Below are 24,640 nucleotides of genomic sequence, written 5' to 3' on the forward strand. Positions count from 1 at the left end.
ATCATGTGGCTATCTTGAGTATGGAAGGAATACACCAAAAATGTCAGAGCAGAAAAACAGGAGAGCCTGGGCATTCCATGACTTTCATGGAGCTGCTATACAAGCTAGGACATTCTAGCCATGGTTTTCTTGTACATGAGAAAATAAATCCTTGAGTATTTGAACCACTGTTATTCCTAACTGCTTTAAGATCTTAAAAATAAAAATAACTATAACTTTTAGAGGGAGGACCCTAGTACACTATACTGGTTTTGTTTTAAATAACCAACTGCATAAGCCCCATAATAGCCTTATGCAATAGCTAATAAAATCTCCATTTCAAAATTATAGACAAAAGCCCCAGGAAAATCATGGTGAGTATTTAATTAAACTAAGGTTACACAGCAAGTAAAACAAACAAACAACAACAACAATGAAAAACAGAGCCATGATTTAAACTCAAATCTGTATAATTAGATTCTATTTTCTATTCTTTTTCCTCTTACTCTACTTACTACACAGGGTAATTTGTTCATATATCTACTCTTCCTTTCTTCATTTGAATCTTCCCTGACTTTTCTGAGTTTGAGTCATTTAACTCTAAGCCTAGCGGTGTGCCTAGCTATAAAATAGGACTATTAATAGTGCTTATGGTTAGGAGATGGAATACATTGATTTGTGAGAAACACTTATCAAAGTGACTTATGCATATAATGTTCTCAGTGAATATTTTTATTGTGTAACTTCATCACAGTAGCATTGTATTTATTTATATGCCTGTCTGTCTTAATTTAGAGATGTAAGGGTCTTGGTAGCAGGAAATATACTTGTGTGATCTCTTTGTCCTCCATAGATTAGAACAGTGCTTTGCAACTTTGTGAATGCTCTATAAATTTTAGTTAAATTACTTGAAACATGTTTTTTTTGGGGGGGAGGGGGAGGACACATACTTTACTTGATGGTTATTTAAACTTTATGGCTATTTAGGTATGTTTATTATCATTTTCATGATCCAGATGAATAACTAAGCTTGAAGAATATAGTTATCCTGAGTGAAAAAGAGGTTCATTGTCAGTCATTCTCTAATTTTAAATTATTCATTAATGGGATTTAGCCATAAAAGCAGTAACTTACAATATTTTGAGATATAAAAACTGTTTCCTGGCTAATATTAACCATTTTGAAATATTTACTCCAAATTATATTTTAATTTCATCATTTACTTATAAGAAATAAAGAAAGGGGGTGCGCCGGAACCTGGAGGAAGGATTTCCATCGCATGAGGATCGGCTACGGGGACTCAAACGCGAGAGGTTTGTTGCACGGAGGGTAACACTGCTTATTAAGCAAATCGCCCCGCGGCTAGAGTCTGCAAGGCGCGCTGGGATAGAGACGCAGGGTTACAGCGCTGCAGTTTCTGCCAGACGTGCAAGCACCGCACTCAGGGCTGAATTCTGGGTTCGAGACGGGGGAAGGAAGCGGTCCATCTCGGTTCTCCACACCGGTCAGACCACAGAGGAGGCCAGCAGCCACCATGTTGGTAAACTGACGTCACCACACCTGTTTTTGACTGACCGCAGCTCATTCAGCCATAGAACAGGTAATTTCAGGCTGCAATTCGCCTGCGGCTTGCAGACAGATTGCTAGGGTTCAGCGCCTGGGGGCTTCTTAAAATCTGATCTTATCGGAGTGAACACGGAGCGCGGGGCGGCCGAGTTCCGGCTCCCGGAACCGTCCCGGAACCGCCCTGGCTCAGGGCTGCGGAGCCTGCGGAGGCTGCTTCTTGGACCCTGCTACTATCAGAGCAAACACGAAGCACCAAGAAGCCGAATTCCAGCTCCCGGAACTGAGCCCGCGGGGACTGCTTCTTGGAGCTTACACTTATAGGAGCTTACACCGAGCACAGAGCGGCCGAGTTCCGGCTCCCGGAACCGTCCCGGAACCGCCCTGGCTCAGGGCTGCGGAGCCCACGGAGGCTGCTTCTTGGACCCTGCTACTATCAGAGCATACACCAAGCACTAAGCAGCCGAATTCCAGCTCCCGGAACTGAGCCCGCGGGGGCTGCTTCTTGGAGCTTACACTTATAGGAGCTTACACCGAGCACGGAGCGGCCGAGTTCCGGCTCCCGGAACTTCCCTGGACCGGGGCTAGGAGCCCGCGGAAACTGTGTCTCGGTCCGGGTCCTGCTGAGGGCAGGTCAGGACTCACCCATTGCTTGGGTTGCCCGGCAAGGGGAACGAAATGCTGCCATTCGCATAGGATACCAACATGGCAGAGAGCTGATGTCAGCAGAAAGCGGTGGAGGAGAGATCTTCATCAATACCAGCGGTGACATAAGCAGTTGGTCTCCTGGTAAGGGGGGTGAGGCTCAGTCACCCGAGTCTCCTCAATTTGTCCTCGAGCCAGAGGGAAGGAGCCGGGCCGCCGCCAGCCCCCGGAGCAGGCCCAGCGGCTCGCCAGCGTGGTGACCGCGTGACCCCAATTGGAGAGGGGGCGGAGCGGAGCCGCCACCCACACCCGCCAGGTGGGCAGACCCACGACCCAGTAGTACATGGGCGTGGTAGGAGGGGCAGGGCAGAGCCGCCCTTCGCGCTTGCAAGGTAAACAGACCTGTGACAGCCTGGCGGGTCAGGCCCAGTGGCCTGCCAGTGTGGTACACACGTCACCCCAACTCGAGTAGGGGCAGAGCAGATCCTTATCCCACGCCCGGATCAGGCCCTGCCGGTGTGGTGGTCACGTGACCCCAATTGGAGTGGGGGTGGAGCGGAACCGCCACCCGTGCCCGCAGGGTGAGCAGACCAGTGATCAACCTGCAGATCAGGCCCAGGGGTCCGCAGGCGTGGTAGGAGGGGCAGGGCAGATCCGCCGCCCGTGCCTTCAAGGTAGGCAGACCTACAACAGACCGGCGGATCAGGCCCAGGAGCCTGCCGGCGTGGTACAAACACCACCCTAATTAGAGTAGTGACAGAGCAGAGTCGCCTCCCTTGCCAGGAACAGACCCAGCATCCTGCAGGCGGGGTAGTCACGACACCCCAATTGGAGTAGGGGCAAAGCAGAGCCTCCACCCGTGCCCGAAAGGTGGGCAGATCTGCGACCGACCAGCGGGACAGGCCCAGTGGCCTGCTGGTACGACAGACACGTCACCCCAATTGGAGTAGGGGCAGAACAGAGCCGCCACCAGCTCCCAGAACAGGCCCAGTGACCTGCCGGCGTGGTAGCCACGACACCCCAATTGGAATAAGGAGAGAGCAGAGCCGCCGCCCGCACCTGCAGGAAAGATACGCAAGCAGTATGAAAAGACAAGGAAAGAAAGGACCACAAGCAATGCAGGTCAACGCAACTTTAGAAGAGGTAACAGCTGCAGCAGATGGAATGTCAGATAAATAATTCAGGATATACATGCTTCAGATGATCTGGAGTATCAAGGAAGACATTAAACAGCAAAATCAGACAATGAAAGATCACTTCGACAACGAATTACGCAAACAAATCCAGGAAGCAAAGGATCAACTATACAGGGAGATAGAGGTTATAAAAAACAAGCAATCAGAAATCCTAGAAATGCAGGAAGCAATAAACCAACTTAAAAACTCAATGGAGAATACTACCAACAGAGTAGAACACTTAGAAGATAGAACATCAGACAATGAAGACAAAGTATTTCAACTGGAAAAGAACATAGACAGCTCAGCAAGACTGTTAAGAAACCATGAGCAGAACATCCAAGAAATATGGGATAACATTAAGAGACCAAACTTAAGAGTCATTGGGATACAGGAAGGTACAGAGCTCCAAACCAAAGGAATGAGCAGTCTATTCCATGAAATAATACAAGAAAACTTCCCAGACTTGAAGAATGAGACAGAATCCCAAATCCTAGAAGCCTACAGGACGCCGAATGTGCAAAATCATAAGAGATCCACACCTAGACACATTATAATGAAGATGCCCAACATACAGAATAAGGAGAGAATTTTAAAAGCTACAAGAGAAAGGAAGCAGATTACATTTAGGGGCAAGCCAATCAGGATAACAGCTGATCTTTCAACACAGACTCTGAAAGCTAGAAGATCCTGGAATAACATATTTCAAACACTGAAAGATAATGGGTTCCAACCAAGAATTGTGTATCCAGCGAAATTAAGCTTCAGGATGGAGAATGAAATTAAAACCTTCCACGATAAACAAAAGTTTAAAGAATTCGCAGCTAGAAAACCATCTCTTCAAAACATCCTAGCCAAAGTATTACAGGAAGAGGAAATGGAAAATAACAATGAAAACCAACAGTGGGAGGTAGGACAGTAAAGGGGGGGGGAAACAATCAAAGAGGAAAACAAACAATGTTTAGTAACAGAAATAAACAAATATGGCTGGAAGAACAACCCATATCTCAATAATAACCCTAAATGTTAATGGCTTAAACTCACCAATTAAGAGACACAGGCTAGTAGAATGGATCACAAAACAAGACCCAACAATATGCTGCCTACAGGAGACGCATTTGATAGGAAAAGACATACATAGGCTGAAGGTGAAAGGTTGGGAAAAATCATATCACTCATATGGACTTCGGAAACAAGCAGGCGTGTCCATACTCATATCAAATAAAATAGATTTCAAGCCAAAGTTAATCAAAAGAGATAAAGAGGGACACTACATACTGCTTAAGGGAACCATACACCAACAAGACATAACAATCATAAATATTTATGCCCCAAACAATGGTGCAGCTATGTTCGTCAAACAAACTCTTCTCAAGTTCAAGAGTCTAATAGACCACCACACCATAATCATGGGAGACTTCAACACACCTCTCTCGCCACTGGACAGATCTTCCAAACAAAAGTTGAATAAGGAAACTATAGAACTCAATAACACTATTAATAACCTAGACCTAATTGACATATATAGAGTATACCACCCAACATCAAGCAGTTACACTTTTTTCTCAGCAGCACATGGATCCTTCTCAAAAATAGATCATATATTATGTCACAGGGCAACTCTTAGACAATATAAAGGAGTAGAGATATTACCATGCATCTTATCTGATCATAATGGAATGAAACTGAAAATCAACGATAAAAGAAGGAAGGAAAAAGCATACATCACTTGGAGAATGAACAATAGGTTACTGAATGATCAATGGGTTATAGAAGACATCAAGGAGGAAATTAAAAAATTCTTAGAGATAAATGAAAACACAGACACAACATATCGGAATCTATGGGACACATTGAAAGCAGTTCTAAGAGGAAAATTCATTGCTTGGAGTTCATTCCTTAAAAAAAGAAAAAACCAACAAATAAATGATCTCATACTTCACCTCAAAATCCTTGAAAAAGAAGAGCAAAACAACAGCAAAAGAAGTAGAAGGCAAGAAATAATTAAAATCAGAGCTGAAATTAATGAAATCGAAACAAAAGAAACAATTGAAAAAATTGACAAAACTAAAAGTTGGTTCTTTGAAAAAATAAACAAAATCGACAGACCCTTAGCGATGCTAGTGAAGAGAAGAAGAGAGAGAACTCAAATTACTAGCATACGGGATGAAAAAGGCAATATCACAACAGACACTTCAGAAATACAGAAGATAATCAAAAACTATTTTGAATCCTTATACTCCAATAAATTAGAAGATAGTGAAGGCATAGATAAATTTCTTAAGTCATATGATCTGCCCAGATTGAGTCAGGAGGATATAGAAAACCTAAACAGACCAATATCAATTGAGGAGATAGAAGAAACCATCAAAAGACTACCAACTAAGAAAAGCCCAGGTCCCGATGGGTATACAGCAGAATTTTACAAAACCTTTAAAGAAGAACTAATACCAATACTTTTCAAGCTACTTCAGGAAATAGAAAAGGAGGGAGAACTTCCAAATTCATTCTATGAGGCCAACATCACCCTGATACCTAAACCAGACAAAGACACTTCAAAGAAAGAAAACTACAGACCAATATCTCTAATGAACCTAGATGCAAAAATCCTCAATAAAATTCTGGCCACTCGGATACAAAAACATATAAAAAAAATTGTACACCATGATCAAGTAGGATTCATCCCTGGGATGCAAGGCTGGTTCAATATACGGAAATCAATAAATGTTATTCACCACATCAATAGACTTAAAAATAAGAACCATATGATCATCTCCATAGATGCGGAAAAAGCATTTGACAAAGTACAGCATCCCTTTATGTTCAAAACTCTAGAAAAACTAGGGATAACAGGAACATACCTCAATATTGTAAAAGCAATCTATGCTAAGCCTCAGGCTAGCATTATTCTGAATGGAGAAAAACTGAAGGCATTCCCTCTAAAATCTGGAACAAGACAGGGATGCCCTCTCTCTCCACTTCTCTTCAACATAGTTCTCGAAACACTGGCCAGAGCAATTAGACAGACGAAAGAAATTAAAGGCATCAAAATAGGAAAAGAAGAAATTAAATTATCACTATTTGCAGATGATATGATTCTATATCTAGCAGACCCAAAAGGCTCTACAAAGAAACTATTAGAGCTAATAAATGAATTCAGCAAAGTGGCAGGATATAAAATCAACATGCATAAATCAAAGGCATTCCTGTATATCAGCGACAAATCCTCTGAAATGGAAATGAGGACAACCACTCCATTCAAAATATCTTCAAAAAAAATAAAATACTTGGGAATCAACCTAACAAAAGAGGTGAAAGACTTATACAATGAAAACTACAGAACCCTAAAGAGAGAAATAGAAGAAGATCTTAGAAGATGGAAAAATATACCCTGTTCATGGATAGGCAGAACTAACATCATCAAAATGGCGATATTACCAAAAGTTCTCTATAGGTTTAATGCAATGCCAATCAAAATCCCAATGGCATTTCTTGTAGAAATAGAGAAAGCAATCATGAAATTCATATGGAAAAATAAAAGACCCAGAATAGCAAAAACAATGCTAAGCAAGAAGTGTGAATCAGGCGGTATAGCGATACCAGACTTCAAACTATACTACAGAGCAATAGTAACAAAAACAGCATGGTACTGGTACCAAAACAGGCGTGTGGACCAATGGTACAGAATAGAGGACACAGAAACCAATCCACAAAACTACAACTATCTTATATTTGATAAAGGGGCTAAAAGCATGCAATGGAGGAAGGATAGCATCTTCAACAAATGGTGCTGGGAAAACTGGAAATCCATATGCAACAAAATGAAACTGAATCCCTTTCTCTCGCCATGCACAAAAGTGAATTCAAAATGGATCAAGGAACTTGATATCAAATCAGAGACGCGCCGTCTGATAGAAGAAAAAGTTGGCTACGATCTACAGTCGGTGGGGTCGGGCTCCAAATTCCTCAATAGGACACCCATAGCACAAAAGTTAATAACTAGAATCAACAAATGGGACTTACTCAAACTAAGAAGTTTTTTCTCAGCAAAAGAAACAATAAGAGAGGTAAATAGGGAGCCTACATCCTGGGAACAAATCTTTACTCCTCACACTTCAGATAGAGCCCTAATATCCAGAGTATACAAAGAACTCCAAAAATTAGACAATAAGAGAACAAACAACCCAATCAACAAATGGGCCAAGGACCTGAACAGACACTTCACAGAGGAGGACATACAGTCAATCAACAAGTACATGAAAAAATGCTCAACATCTCTAGCTGTCAGAGAAATGCAAATCAAAACCACCCTAAGATACCATCTCACTCCAGTAAGATTGGCAGCCATTAGGAAGTCAAACAACAACAAGTGCTGGCGAGGATGTGGGGAAAAGGGTACACTTGTACATTGCTGGTGGGACTGCAGATTGGTGCAGCCAATTTGGAAAGCAGTATGGAGATTTCTTGGAAAGCTGGGAATGGAGCCACCATTTGACCCAGCTATTCCCCTTCTTGGTCTATTCCCTAAAGACCTAAAAAGAGCATGCTACAGGGACACTGCTACATCGATGTTCATAGCAGCACAGTTCACAATAGCAAGACTGTGGAACCAACCTAGATGCCCTTCAATAGACGAATGGATAAAAAAAATGTGGCATTTATACACAATGGAGTATTACTCTGCATTAAAAAATGACAAAATCATAGAATTTACAGGGAAATGGATGGCATTAGAGCAGATTATGCTAAGTGAAGCTAGCCAATCCCTAAAAAACAAATGCCAAATGTCTTCTTTGATATAAGGAAAGTAACTAAGAACAGAGTAGGGACGAAGAACAGGAGAAGAAGATTAACATTTAACAGGGATGAGAGGTGGGAGGGAAAGGGAGAGAGAAGGTAAATTGCACGGTAATGGAAGGAGACCCTCAGGGTTATACAGTGGAGGGGGTAGAGAGAGAGGAGGGGAGGGGAGAGGAGGGGAGGGGAGGGGAGAGGTGGGGAGGGGGGAGGGTGGATGATGGGAAAGGCAGTGGAGCACAACAGACACTAGTATGGCAATTTGTAAATCAATGGATGTGTAACTGATGTGAATCTGCAATCTGTGTATGGGGTGAAGGTGGGAGTTCATAACCCACTAGAATCAAAGTGTGGAATATGATATATCAAGAAATTTGTAATGTTTTGAACAACCCACAATAAAAAATTAAAAAAAAAAAAAAAGTCTACAAAAATAAAGTAAAAAAAATTTTAAAAGTGGACAAAAAGTCATAACAGATACTTCACCAAAAAATAGCAAATGAAGATCTACAAATATGATCAACATTACCTTTGTCATCAGAATTGCAAATGTAAGCAGCAGTGAGATGCCACTACACACTTAATAGCATGGCTAAAATACAAGACACAGACAACATCAAATGCTGTCAAGAGTGTGGAGCAAGAGGAACTCTCATTCATTGCTACTGGAAATGCAAAATGACCTAGCTGTTTGGAAGACAATTTGATGGTTTCTTACAAAACAAAATAAACTCTTACCATGTGATTCACCAATTTGCTCCTTAGTATTTGTCCAAATTAGTTGAAAACTTATATCCACACAAATAAGCATGAATGTTTAGAACAGCTTTATTCATAATTGCCAAGACTTGGATGCAATCAAGGTATCCTTCAATCAATGATGGTTAAACAAAATGAGGTATATCTATGCAATAGAACCTTACACAGCAATGGGAGGAGGGGAGCCCTGGAGATGTAGAGAGACACGGAGGAACTGCATGAGGCCCTGGGTTCGATCCTCAGCACCACATAAAAATAAGTAAAATAGAGAGAGCGTGGTGAGAAACGGGAGTGTGGCCTGCTCCCCCGGGCCCTCTGGGACCCCCGGCCCCAGGCCGGCGGGTGCGCTGGGGGGCCCAAGGACAGGACGCGGCCTCTCCTGCAGATCCCCGGAGCTCCTGCTGCGAGTGCCCACTGGCTGGCCCTGGCTGTGAAGGACCGGTGAACCTGCCACCCAGATGGATGACCTGATGGCGGCGGCGACCTGTCGGGCCCCGGACCCCGAGGGCTGCCGGGTCTCCTGGCTCAATCGTGCCCATCCCAGCTGAAGCCGCCACCTGGGACGTGGCGCCTTTGGGTGGCTGCGGGCGTGGCATGGCGAGAAGAATGGCGGCCGCCCAAACGCCGCGGAGGCCGGCAGGGGCTTCAAGGTCCCAAGAAGGAGGATGGACGCCTGAAAGCTCGACCACGCATTGGACAGCGGAGCCTCACAGACCAGGGCTCTCCGTGAGCGCTCAGTGCCGGCTCCTCGAGACCGCACCTTGTCTCGGCCAACAAAGACCGGAACCGTCCTGGAAGGTGAGCGAAGCCCCGGAAGACAACGACGGGTGGAACGGTTAGCGGCCTCGGGCGGTTGGTGTTCGTTCTACCAAAGAGAGAAACGGTAGTCACAAGCCGCATCTACCCAGTTTGAAACGCCCGCCACCCTTTGGGGAGATTTCCTGGCCCTTTGTAAAAGGCCTGTGTATATAATATGAAAAAGCTGCTCTGAACTTGCCCCCCAACCTTTTAAAACTTGTGCTGCATCTGGGCATTCTAAATGTAAAGAGGATGCCTGACGCATGATAGAGTTAGAAAATAACGTCTTGTAAATGTCCGTTTGTTTGAAAAAATCAGAAATGTTTTCTGGAAGTGACTTTGAAATGAATTTGTTAGACCACCTCTAGGAGCGACACTTGTCCACGTTTGTTCAGTGGGTTGTTGGACATGGAGAAGACTGACCGTGAGAAGGAGGTCCTGTGCCAGACTGGTTTTACGTAAAAGACATTTTTCATATAATAACCATTGTTTTGCGTGTGCATTTTATTACTCATTAGTGTATATATAGTTGAAAATGCTAAATATATTTTTTTAAATATCTAGGTTTTCTAGATGTTCTAAAGTGCCTGATATATGTTAAAAGTAGAAGTGGTAAAATATATGACACATTTTGCAAAAAAAAAAAAAAAAGAAAGAAAGAAATATGCTGTTATTTATATTTAACAATAAAATACAAGAAAATCTTTGTTTTGTCCATGCAAAGCCATTTTAAAACTAACAAACTCATCCATTATACTCAAAGCTCAAAGTTGATGCCAAAGTGCGTCAAACTAGTTCTTTCTTCAAAAGCATGTTTCATAAGTGTATCTATCACAAAACATAAATAACTCAACAAAATTTGCAGAAATATTTATTTTTATTTTAGACATACTTCAACAGGACAATCTTAGAACCAAATGTGAAATATTTTTTTAAGAACTTAAAAGCAAAATGTAGTTCAATGTCCCTTGGGATCTCACATTTCAGGGAAGAATCCTCCAGAGTTATCTTCTGTTATTTGTAAAAGTAACATGTGAACTTTGAGAGAGGTGATATCTTTTAGCCACAGAAATTTCAACACTGAGAGAATGAACTTGAATTCAAACCAATTAAAACATAATTAATTTTATTTGGCAAGATAAATGTATTTTGGGGAAGTAAACAAACAAAATGTTATTTTATATCATTCTTTATAACTATCAGAGACTGTGACAATTTGATCATCAACAACAGAATTTTTCCCAAAGACTCATTTTTTTTATAGTCAGAAGAAAAGAGAGAATTCTCTATAGTGCTCTATAGGAATTGGTGCTTTTATATATGATAGTTACAAAATATTGTCTTGGTATGCCCCTAAATCAGACTTGTTTATGGAGGCTTTTTGTAGTTAAATTATTCCATGATTGGCACAACATTTTGAAAATAATAATTTGATGTTTTGCATTCTTTTCTCCCTCAAATCATCTTCCTTGGAGTCTGTTATATTATATATTAAGGGAAGCAAAGAAAAACTGCTTCCAATAGAAGGAGATGCTAGGATAATAAACAGTGGCCTCTATCACTGCAGAGGCCGCAGAACCCATCTCAACAATGCAGGTCCCCAGTGCTCATCCACAGAGACCTTACATCTTCCTTTTGTCAGATGAGGTTTAAGGGACTTCCAAGACAATTTCTTTTGGGAGGAGAGAGGGTAGTAGGAAAATGGTAGAGAGCAAAAAGAATAAAATCTGTCTTTGCAAATACTTTGGCTCAACTATTTTAAGGACATCTTTTAAACCGATCAATCCTTTATGCATAAGGCCAAGAAATACCTAAGATAATTTCCCTATGTTTTCTCCCCTGACTTAGTTTCATTCTGGAATTTCAATTCAGATATTTTTATATCTTTCCTATCTTCTTTAGTGTGCTATGTTTTCCTCTTCTTTCTTGAACATGTGAAATAAAGTTGTAATGACATATAGTAACTCTCATAATGCCTTTGTCTACAAAGTCTGTCATCTGTTTCTATCAACAATTTTTCTACTTACACTGCTTTCCTGTGTTTGCATATTTGGTGATCTTCTATTAGTTATAGACATTGTATATTTCATCTGACGCGGTACTGGATGTTCATCTGGGTTTGCATGCACACCCATGTGAGTGTTAGCTGATATTGTCAACCTGCAATTGGGGGCACAGTTAAGTGACTTGGAAAGAATAATTGTTATGGTCTAAAATAAGCGATATAGTTTTATAAGAGATAAGTCATAGATTATTAGTAAGTTATATTAATGAGTAATAGGCTATAGATTAATAGACTTAAATCAATAAATAGAAAATAATATAAATAATATACACTCAGGAAGACCAGAGAGCTCCAACTGCTTCCCCCTTCCCTGCCCCAAGTCCTGGAAACTTTTCCAGGAAGGAGCTTGCTACAGTCACCTTTGATTTTCCTTTTTATTTTGGTGATCAACTGTCCCACCCTGCGTAATGTCGACCATTTGAAAATTCCTGCTTCATATTATTTTGCGTTTGTTTTTCTAGTTACCTAAGAAGGCAGAAAGGTAAATCTGGTTATTTTGACTCCATCTTAGCCATAAATGGAAATCTCTTTTTTATCAATATGAAAAAAATATATAAATATTTTATCTGGGTAATTTTGAAAATTGTCATATAAAACTACATATAATAGAATTACTCATAATCTCCAATTATTTGTTAATACCCACCAATATTCATTTAGCCAACATTTATTAAATACTTACTGTCTGATATTGTGCTGGGAACTGAATGTTATTGAGATAAAAAGGGAATTCTAACCGTGTTCACTCTCTTATAAGATTCTAGTATTTTAACTATTATTCCTCAAAAATAAATTCCCACTTTATTTTTATATAATTAGAGATTTCATCATTAGTATGGATTAATCTACATAATATCATATGTTATAATTCATTTTGCTCATTTCCAAAGTTATTTTCTCTTCAGTTATAGTTGGTCCTGCCTATGCTAATGAAACATTTAATTTTTACAAATTTTCATCAAGTAATTACTCATTATTGTTGAAAATCCAGGGATAAGGGAATAATATGTTTAAGTATTTGCAGAAAATGGTAAAAATAAGAGAAAAACTAATAAGAATAAAACTTATATGTTAACTTTAAAAACATGGATCAGTTGGGAAGAGTGGAAAATTGTACCTATTAAATTAAGTTTGGGCATTAATAGAGGGATCTCCATGTTGGAATGGGCTTTCCTACCAATACCAGGACCTCTACCTACTCAGTGTCTCCCAATTATTTTACCTCCTGAAATATTTTCTTTCTAAAGTTATCTGTCTTTTTGCTATAATTACTCAAAAATTACAGCGTATCTTTGTTTTTTTTAAAAAATAAATTTAGAAGATCATATACATTTAAAAAAAATCACCTGTAATCTCATACTCTGAAGTCATCACCATGACTTGGTTTTTAAATAATAGGATTTAAATAGAATGGTTTTAGGTTAACATACAAATTGAACAGAGAGTATATAAAAGTTCTCACCCATCCCCTCTGTTTCCTTTTTAAAATGTTTTTATTTGTGCATTATAGTTATGCATAATAGTTGGGTCCAGTTTCCTTTTTTAAACAACCAGTTGTCTATTTATTTGCAAGGACTGAACCAGGCTCCTTATGTCATGTAATTCCTTACACAAGCCAAAAATGATTCTGATATTTTTTCCTTTTGATGGCATGGAAGGTTTTGCCATTCATCAGAGTGGTTTGGGGATACGTGAGGGAGGGTTTCAGAGAGAATGAATTTCATTTTGGATGTCCTGAATTTAAGTGACTTTGAATAATCCAGAAAGGTGTGAAGGTGACAGGGGAGGTATGAATCTGGGCCCCAGAAGCAAGACGTGGGATACAAATATAAAGTAGCAAGGCACCTGTGTGTAATAATGTAAACTGTGGCTGAGAAAGAGATTATCTCAGGAGAACAGGAACAATGGTCCCTTCTTATGACATATTTGCATTAAAAAAATAGCATGCAGAATGTGATGATCAAAGCTAATATATTTATAAGTAATATAAATATTTATAAGTAATATAAATATTTGTAAGTACTCTATATACTAGAATATATAAGTGTTATATATTCCTGTAAATACTTACTATATGTTTATGTAATTGTGATATGTAAGTACAGTATGTGTCTATGTCATACTATACTGTATACAAGTACTATAATTATTACAAACATTACTTAATAGTTTCCTTACCCCATTTTAACAGTTCCTGATTAATTTATTGACTATTACTTCATAGACCAGTTTTTCATTGTTTTCAATATATTGATGCCATTCTAGTTTTGTAAAACAATGCAACAATATTATATTCCTTTTATAGTCTAAATATCCTGTAGATAATCCTTTCATATGGATATTTGAAAATTTGTAATTTGAGAGATGTGGTATTCTTCAAAGATTTACCCTGAACTCAGTCACTGATATACTTTAAGAAATGAATTCTTAATGTCCTTAACTTGCATTCTTTTGTGTTGGTGTCTATAGTACATAGTCTTTGCTGTGTTTTTGTTTTCCCTTTTTGACCAGCTTAAGGTGATTTGTAATTTACTGTTTCTTTTCCTTTTGTCTTCTTGTATACATCTTGTATATTTCAGTTCATATATGAATATTTCTTCAAACATACAAATTTGTAGACCTAGTAGCACTGACTTTAATTCTTAAAATATTGTTATTTATACTTTTTAAAAATTTTTTGAAAAAATGGACTTTAATGGCTATGGACAACATCCAAAATATTATCTAGAATTTTTCAGTTAAGTCAGAAGCAAAATGAGTAAAATAGATCTTATAAAAGAGGATCTCACATACCTGAATTATGCAATTCAATTTATCATGACTTGATAAAGTTTCTGATAAAGCTATGGAGCAGGTTGGGTAATGTATATGTTGATGAATTAGTTGATTGAATCAAACTCCCATGATGCTTAAAGACACACTGGCCATTTTAAGAGTTGTTGTCTGGTAATTTAGTCTCCAGACACAGTGCCTAGCAGATAAAAGATCAATAAATAAATGAATGATGAGTGAGTAAGTTGCTTGTGTGCAGTGCCTGCTTTCTGGAATTATTTCTGACCTACTTTTGAATTAGCTGCTAATACATGGACTTCTTTTGAACAGTCTCAAAGTTAAGAATAATGCTTGACCGATCATGCTTCTTTTATGAAATGTGTATTCGGTTCCTATGCCTATTTATTAATTGGGTTGTTTGGTTTTTTGGTGTTAAGTTTTTTTACTTCTTTATATATCCTAGAGATTAATGCTGTATCTGAGGTACAGTTAGCAAAGATTTTCTCCCATTCTGTAGGCTATCTCTTCATGTTCTTGATTGTTTCCTTTGCTGTGAAGAAGCTTTTTAGTCTGATTTCATCCCATTTGTTGATTCTTGATTTTACTTTGGGTGTTTTAGGAGTCTTGTTGAGGAAGTCAGTTCCTCGGCTGACATGATGTACATTTGGCCCTACTTTTTCTTCTCTTAGGTGTAGGGTCTGTGGTCTAATGTCTAAGTCCTTCATCTACTTTGGTTGAGTTTTGTGCAGGATAAGAGGTAGGGGTTTAATTTTATTTTGCTACATATAGATTTCTAAGCAGTTAGAGAAATGCAAATTAAAATTTCACTGAGATTTCATCTCCAATCAGAATGACAAGTATCAAGCAACAATAAATGTTGGCAAGGATGTGGGGGAAAAGGTACACTCATACATTGCTGGTGGAACTGCAAATTGGTGCAAATACCCTGAAAAGCAGTATGGAGTTTCCTCAGAAAATCTGGAATGGAACCATCATTTGATCCAATTATCCCACTCCTTGGCATATACCCAGAGGACTTAAAAATCGGCATATTACAGTGACACAGTCACATCAAGGTTCATAGAATATCAATTCACAATTGCTAAATTATGGAACCAGGGCTGGGGATGTAGCTCAAGCAGTAGCGCGCTTGCCTGGCATGCACGGGGCGCTGGGTTCAATCCTCAGCACCACATAAAAATTATAAATAAATAAATAAATAAATAAATTATGGAACCAAACTAGGTACTCTTCGATAGATGAATGGATAAAGAAAATGTGGTATATATACACAATGGAATATTACTCTGCCAGAAAGAAGAATGAAATTATGGCATTTGCTAATGGATAGAACCAGAGAATACCATGCTAAGTGAAATAAACCAGTCCCCCAAATTCAAAGGCTGTATATTCTTTCTGATATGTGGTTGCTAACTCACAATAAGGGTGAGAGGATAGGGAAGAATAGAAGTACTTTAGATTAGACAAAGTGGAATGAAGGAAAGGGAGGGGTGTGGGAATAGGAAAGACAGTAGAATGAATTGGACGTTACTTTCCTATATGCATATGTGAATACATGACCAATGTAATTCCATAGTATGTACAACTAGAAGAATGGGAAGTTGTATTACATATATGTATAATATGTCAAAATACATTCTTCTATCAAACATAACTAATAAGAACAAATAAAAAAAGAAGAAAGAATAATGCTTGAAATTTCAAATATGTTTCATAAATCCTCAGAGTATGTTAATATTGTAGCATAGAATATAATTACTGGGTGCTAGGGGGAAAATTGTATTTAGATAGTGGAGAATATTCAGCCAAATTTTGAATTTAACGTTATTTTACTTTTCAAAAGGTTGAGATACAGTCTTTCAGATAGGGCCATGATTTCCAAGTAAATAAACTTCATTCCCAAACATATGCTTCCCATTCTTTTCATGAATAGTACTAAGTGCAGGCATTATTTTGGAAGCTGTCCTCTATGACTTTTTTCTTAATTACTCTTTTTATTCTATCTTTCATTGTGTATTATCTTTAAAAATTAATGTAGTTTTTAAGTGGTTAAGAATTTTCAATGACAGGATTCTAAACATTTTAATTATCTTTTTAATGTACTTGTCTAAAAGAAGGTACCTCCTAACTTTAAATATAGTTTTAAATTAAGGAAGAGGAAACAAAGTTTGAACTAAATATCTTTTATTAAGTTAATTTTGGTTTGACAGCCTGCAGCTATTATCTAATTATAGAATGCTTCCTAAAAGAGAAACTCATTAGTATGTGACATACTAAGGTACATTCTTCATGTTCAGCGCTCCTGTGAAAGGAATCTTTCCAGTAGAGATATACACAGTGTTTTGAACTCACAAGTGCTTTAAATTCACTCAGCTTGCATATTTAACTACAGAAGTGTTTCTTTCAAAGTAAACTGGCAAATCTACCTTTTTTCTTTTTTCTTTCTTTCTTTCTTTCTTTCTTCCTTCCTTCCTTCCTTTCATATTTTTTTTTAAACTGGGGATTGAACACAGAGGCATTTTGCCACTGATCTACATCCCCAGCCCTTTTTATTTATTACTTTGATACAGAATCTTGCTAAATTGCAGAGGGTCTGGTTAAATTGCTGTCCTGGTTTAGATATGAGGTTTCTCCCAAAAGCTCATGTGTAAGACAATGAAAGGAAGTTTAGAGGTTAAATGGTTGGGTTATGAGAGCCTTAACCTAATCCCTAATTGTAGTATGTTAATCCACTTAGATGGATTAAGTAGGTGATAACTGTTGGCAAGTAGGATGTGGCTGGAGGAGGTGTGTCCCTGGGGGTGTGCCTTTGGGGTTATATTTTATTCCTGGTGAGCAACTCTATCTGCTTTCTGATTGTTCTGTTCTGAGCTACTTGTCTCCTCCACACCCTTCTGCCATGATATTCTTCTGCCTCACCTTGAGCCCCAAACAATGAAGTCAGCAATCTGTGGACTGAGACCTCTAAAACCATGAGACCCACATAAACTTTCCCTCCTTTAAAATTGTTCTTGTCAGGCGCCCTAAACATACATCAGAGAAAAGATGGCCTCTTCGGGAAACTGGAAATCCATATGTAGCAAAATGAAATTAAACCCCTCTCTCTCACCCTTGCACAAGCCTGAACTCAAAGTGGATCAAGGACGTAGGCAGGAGATCAGAGACCCTACTCCTAATAGAAGAAAAAGCAGACCCGACTTTTCGCCATGTCAGCCTAGGAACTGTCTTCCTGAACAAGACTCCTAAAACACAAGAAGTAAAATCAAGAATCAACAAATGGGATGGAATCAGACTAAAAAGCTTCTTCACAGCAAAGGAAACAATCAAGAACATGAGGAGAGAGCCTACAGAATTGGAGAACATCTTTGCTAACTGCACCTCAGATAGAGGATTAATCTCCAGATTATAAATATATAAAGAACTCAAAAAACACCAAAACCCAAACAACCCTGTTAATAAAGGGCAAAGGACCTCAACAGGCACTTCATAGAAGAAGAAATATGATCAATCTACAAATATATAAAAAATATTCAACATCTCTAGCAATTAGAGAAATGCAAATTAAAATCACTTTTTATTCTCTTACCTTATCTTAATTTTAAATGACTTTTTAATTTTATAAATATCAAAATCAAGTGTATACTACCTTAAAATTCCTTTAAAAGGGAGTCAAACAGAAAAGTCAAAACAATCTAAAATAAATTCCATATAAATGTCATGGTCTCCCAAAATAAAACATAAGTAATAAATAAATTTTTAAAAAATTGTTGTGAGTTCCTTTGGTCACAGCAATGAAAAATCTGGCTAAAACAGTTGCTGAGGCTGATCTCAAACTCCTGCCTCAGGCTCACCAAGTCACTGAGATTATAGTGATGCACCACAGCACCCAGTTCCAAAGCTTCACTTAAATACAAATTTTAAACTTCAAACAAATGTAGCACCAATAGGTTAGTCATGTAGTTGGAGCTTCCATGGGATTTAGAAATACATGAAATATCTTAACAGTAAAAAGTATACATTATATTCACATATGTCTTAATAGGCTATGAAGCAGATTAAAATGATAATGTATTAAGTCTCTATGATTTTATAGGAGATATTAATTTATGTTTAAAAGTATGCCAAGCCAGGCATGGTGGCACATGCCTGTAAACCCAGGAACTTGGGAGGCTGAGGCATGAGGATTGAGAGTTCAAAGCCAGCCTCAACAATTTAGCGAGGCACTTAGTAACTCAATGAGACCCTGTCTCTAATTAAAATACAAAAAAGGGATGAGTATGTGGCTCATTGGTTAAGTGTCCCTGGATTCAATCCTCAGTATCAAAAAAAAAAAGTATGCCAAGATACTTCTACTTCCAGGAAAATGAAGACTTATTTTTCTTATTCCTTCCATTAAGTATGATTGAAAATTTTGGACAAGTATAAAACAAACACAAGAGGACTTTGAAAGGCAGAAAGGTCTATTTGGACTCCAGGACCTGAGGCCTGATACAGTCTTGTTTCTATGATGTTCTTTCTGCCTCATGTTTTCCAGACTTGGAACTGAAACAGACAATTCCAATAGGTTATGTACCGTGTGGTTCCACCTAAAACTTTCTTGAAATGACAGAGGTACTCATTAGTGGTTGCCAGGATCTAAGGAGGGTTTGGAAGGGGACAGAGGAGCTAGTGTGGCTATGAGAGAGCATTGTAGTTACTTTTTAATGAACCAGTTTGACTGGGTTAAGGGATGTTCAAGTGGTGAAGCCTTTTATCTTGGTGTGTCTGTGAAGATGCTTCTGAAATAGATTAGCGTTTGATCAGTAGACAGTAAGGACAATCCATCCTCCTCACTGTGGACAGACACCACCCAATTCATTGATAGCTCTGACTCTGATAGCACCCATAGAACAAAAAGGTGGACAAAGGATGAATTCTTTCTGTTTTGGAGCTGCAACATTCATCTTCATTTGCCTTTGATCATCTGAATTCTTGGTTCTCTGACCTTTGGCTTCCCACTAAATTACTAATCTCCTGGTTTCCAACTTCCAGATAGCATATTGTGGAACTTCTGGAGCTCTGGAATTTGGAATCTCATGATCAATTCCTATAATTTGTCTCCTCCCCTCCCTCTCTTTACACACACACACACACACACACACACACAATTGGTTCTATTTCTCTGGAAATAATGGAAATGTACTACAATTTGTTACTATTGGGAGAAACTATGTAGTAAGTACAGGAGATCTCACTGTGTTATTTCCTACAATTGCACATGAGTCTGTATTTATATTAAAATTAAATATTGTAATATGCCAAAATTTAACATATTTCTTGAATGGAATCAGATACCAAAATTTCTAGCACAAAGAAAAATTTCCCACTTCTACTGATTCCTTTACGTTTCTCTTTTATGAACTTTCAAACAAATACCTCCAAGGTTTTCCCTATATTTGAAGTGCATGGGAGATAGGCAGAGATTTGGGGGTCTTAGAAACTAGGAAGACTATATTTTAAGATCACTCATTCAATTTTATTTAAGACTTAGGACACACTATCTGGCCAAATTCTTTGGGACATTTTTCAAATCCTGAGTCTCAGCTGTTCATCTTTCCTTCCAGAATTAGTTTGGAGCAGTCTGTGAAAGGCACACAGAGAGTCAGCTATTACAATAAGGATGGAGGAGAAGATAATGCAGTAAAAAATCCAAGCTGTTTTATTTTTGTCTGTTTGTTTTTGAGCCAGAGCAGTGGGTAAAATTGAAGAAGAATTTACTCTCAGTTTTCTTGTATCTTGGGGCACTACAAGGAATTACATAGCTTTTATTATGAAATAAAATTGATGATAAATGAGTATGTTAGGTTATAGAGAGACAAAAACTTTATACTAGGAATGAATTTTGAGAGTCATTTATTGGGCAGCTCTAATTTAGTGAACCTTAATCATAAAGTTAATCTTTTTTAAAACCAATAAACAAACAAAGAAACATAAACAAAATAAAATGCTGAAAATGTTCCTAGAGAGTAGATTTGAGGTGTTCTTCCCACAGACACATGAAAGGTAACTGTGAGGTCATGGAAATGTTAGTGCTCTTGACTATAGCAGCATTAAGTTTTATACCTTAAGTGTATACAATAAAAATAAATTAACAAATAAACTAGGAAAAACACTAAAAAAAAACATAAATAAGTGACAAGGCTATAACATTAATTCTGGCCCATGGGATTCTTCTCATTGTGGATACAGTAGAGAAGGTCCAGACTGAGTCCCAGATTCAGGGTATCAGTTTTCTGGTTGTAACCTGGACTCACATCTCAGACCATATGCTGGACTCTGTCCTTCCTGTCACCTCCACAGCACAGTGCTTCCCCTAAATATGAGGTCCTCTTCATAGATCTCCTGCTTTCATATATCCCTCATACCAGTTCTTTTTAACACTGGGTCCTTCTGGAGTCATCATTGTCTTACGAATTTCCAGATACCCAGGTTATGTCCACCTCCATAATTCCAACTAGTAGAGTTTCTATAGCACCAGTGCATGAGACCTAAAAATATATTGTATTATTTTTCCATGCATATAAATTTTATATTCCCAATTAAATCCTATATGTGTTGGGAGAAGGATATATACACTAGTATTAGTCTACTTTCTATTACTATAATGAAATACCTGAGATTGAATACTTTATAAGGAAAAGCAGCTTATCGTTTTGGAAGCTATAAGTCCATACAGCATGGTGCTAGCTCTTAGAAAGGCTCCCTGTCATTGTGCACACACAAGAGGGAGAAACTCCATTGTGAAACAGAAAGCCAGAGATAAAAGAGATTCACTATTTTATCACAACTTTTGAGAGGGAACTAACCAGGATCCCATACAAACATATCAATTCCTTCTGAGGGTAGTGCCCAATGATCCAATCACCTTGCACTAGGACCCATGTCATAAAGATTGAACCTCCTAACTTTGCTACCCTGTAAACCAAGCCTCCAATAGAAGAAACCTTGGGGACAAACTCAACCCAAGTCAAGTCACAGAAACACTTGTCTACTGAACTATCTCTGCTTATAGATACAGACTCTGGAGTAAGTCTAAATGAATTCCTTGCTCTGCCATTTGCTAATTATGCAAAAGAAAAACTGTTCTTGGAAAAATTGCTTAATTTTTCAATGTCTTTGTGCCTCATCTGTGTGGATGGATGTAGGAATAATTGGTCCTATACCTCAGAATTGAATAAACCTAAACATGCACAGCTCAGCACAGCACCTAGTCCATTGTGAAGTCTCAATGAGGATTACCTATTATCATCTCTTCTCCGCATTAGTCAGCAGGGTGTGGAAGAATCTTTATTAAGCTTTATGTAATTAAAGGTATATCATAGAGATGGAGGCTGTTCACCCAAACATATGTTCTTTTTTTCTTTCTGGGTCTTCAGCTGAACCCTATTTTTCTATTTTTTTTTTTTTCTGGGATTGAGCATTTACCAATAGAATGTAGAGGCGGTGACTAGTGCCATTTCAGGCCTGACTCATCAAAATTTCCCAATTGTCATTTATGCTTCAGAAATGACTGGAACTGAGATGATATGAGACATGCCTAGAAGCTACGTATTACAGGTGGCAGAAACATTATCATCTTAGTTACCACAACAAAGTGATTATTTTAGTCAGCTTTTTCACTGCTGTGACTTAAAAGAACTGACAAAAACAATTTTAGGAGGAAAAGTGTATTCTGGGACTCATGGTTTCAGAAGTCTCAGTCCATAGACAGCCAGCTCCAGACCTTGGGGCTTAAGATGAGTACATCATGGTGGAAGGGTTTGATGGAGAGAAATGGCTCACATGATGGTCAGGAAGCAGAGAGACTAAGCCCAGATCATCAAATATAGACCCCAAAGGCATGCCCTTAATGACCTACTTCCTCCAACCACACTCTAACTGCCTTCAGTTACCACCCAGTTAATCTCTATAAGGGGATTGATTTACCAATTGGGTTAAGACTCTAATAACCCAATCATTTCACCTATAAACGTTCTTGCATTGTCTCACACATTAATTTTTAAGGGACACCTAATGTCTAAACCCTAAGAGTTACTGTTCACCTGGTTACCTATATCATGTTGAAAAAATAAACTGCCATGTAGTAAATCCATAATGCACATCTTGGATCTATTTGTTATAGCAGCTGAAGAAGCAGCTTGGCATAACTAAATGCCTCTCTCTTGGGATATCCATCTATTTGTCCTCTTATTTGGGCCTTGTATTTAGACAACTGCTTGTACCCTCTATCCATGACATCTTTCTATGCAAGGCAAATCTCATAGTATTCTAGTTGTATTTGAGTTTAACTCTATTAAATATGATCACCTAATTTGTATTTTTTGTTGTACAACCTCTGTTTTAAGTCAAAGCAACTCAAAGCTCAAACACTACCTCCAAAATTTGTTTAGCATTTCTCAAATTACTTGATGGTAAGAGAAACGTATGTATATGTATATGTACTTGTATGTTTGTGACTTGGTCATGAGGTTTTTTTAATACAAAGTAGTAGAGAAGTGTGTGTGTATGTGTGTGTATAATACAAAGTAGTAAAGAAGTATGTGTGTGTGTATCTGTGTGTGAGTGAGTGTATGGAGAGAGGGAGAGAGAGAGAGAGAGAGAGAGAGAGAGAGAAAACATAAGTCTCCTAGCACAGAGTTGGATGAATTCAATAAAATGTAAATTTGCAGATGAAGAATAAAAACTATGCTATCTTCCCTCATCTCCCCTAGCTGAAGTGTTCTCTGAGATAACAGAAGATCGTAGATTGGACGAGGCAGGTGCTCCAGAATATTCTCTGTTCTTGAAAGCAAACTTACTTGCTTATTTATTTCTCTTGATGCTCTACTTTGTTCCTTCAATAGGCTTGGGTTTATTTGAGGTGGTGGGAATATAAAGAAGCATCAGTGCATGTGATATCCTCAGGGAAGTTGTGGGTACATCTACTCATTTTGGGATTTCACTGAAGAAACTGCCTAAAAGTCAATTTATGGAGCATTTCTATCTGGGTTTGAGATTTTGAAATAAGAAAGAAGTGTAGAAAAAGCCCTCGGAATCATGCACAGTGAGCAAAAGTAAGTTCTTCTCAGAAAAACAGAAACAAAAAGCTTGGGTTAGCATCAGAAGTGGATCTTTCCTTAAGAGATAGAAATTTGGGATCCCATCCAGCCCCACTGTGGTTTGGGAACTGAACTCGCTGTCCCTTAGAAGTGGAGTTACATGAGTTGTTTCTGTGAGCACCTGCAGTATAATGAAGTGGCCCTAGGACTGCTGCCAATGACTCAGTCCTACCATGTTGGGGTAAACCATGCACTCTGTGGCTGCAAATTCTGGGATGGCTGCCATGGTGTGAACAGGACAGTATCTTGGTCCAAAGGTGTGTTCTGTTGCTTGTGCTTTTTGGAAGATGAACCATCAGCAGCCACCAAAGCAAAGGTTGAGCAACAGCTTCCCTCTTTTTCCCAACTTCCCTTCAGAGCAGCTCCACCCAAATTTTGCAGATGGTAGTATTTGTGGGATGACTTTGCACATGGCCACATCAGGGCAAATTTGTGCATTCATGAGTTCCTGTTTGGTAGCTGACGGTGCTGAGGAGAAAGAGAAGCGTCCTGATAGTAAGGACAAATCTAGAAACAAAGCATGACTTTGCTAATTTTTTGAGGGTTGACCGCAGTTTCACAGTTTGTCCTTCATTTGGTTAGTATTCTCCATATGACACAGCAATTTTCAGCCATCTAAACATTGTTTTAGAATTTCTAGTGCCATTTAAAATTGCTAAAATCATAAGACTAAAGCTTGATGTCTCCTGATCTGGAGACAAGTCAAGTACTAGCTGCAGAGGAACTTTTTAAAAAATTCAGCAACTTGGTCATGAGGTTTTTATAATACAAAGTGGTAGAGAAGTGTGTGTGTGTGTGTGTGTATGGAGACAGAGAGAGAGAGAGAGAGAGAGAGAGAGAGAGAGAGAGAGAGAGAAAGAGTGGCAATCTTGTTTACAACCTAAGTTTGGATGTGCATTTCTTCTTTAATAATCCTTTCAATTTTCTCC

At 38.6% G+C, this 24,640-nt stretch overlaps 1 pseudogene; it reads right to left on the reverse strand.

Annotated features, from left to right (window-relative positions):
- LOC124095140 (bifunctional 3'-phosphoadenosine 5'-phosphosulfate synthase 1-like) overlaps positions 1–23,937 on the reverse strand; it is a 73,663-nt pseudogene extending 49,726 nt beyond the window's left edge.
- Between the last annotated feature and the right edge of the window lie 703 nt (positions 23,938–24,640).

This window comes from Marmota monax, unplaced genomic scaffold (assembly GCF_021218885.2).
Source record: "Marmota monax isolate L192 unplaced genomic scaffold, Marmota_monax_Labrador192_F-V1.1 WCK01_AAM20220418_F8-fsc00043, whole genome shotgun sequence".
In the NCBI taxonomy this organism is placed as follows: domain Eukaryota; kingdom Metazoa; phylum Chordata; class Mammalia; order Rodentia; family Sciuridae; genus Marmota; species Marmota monax.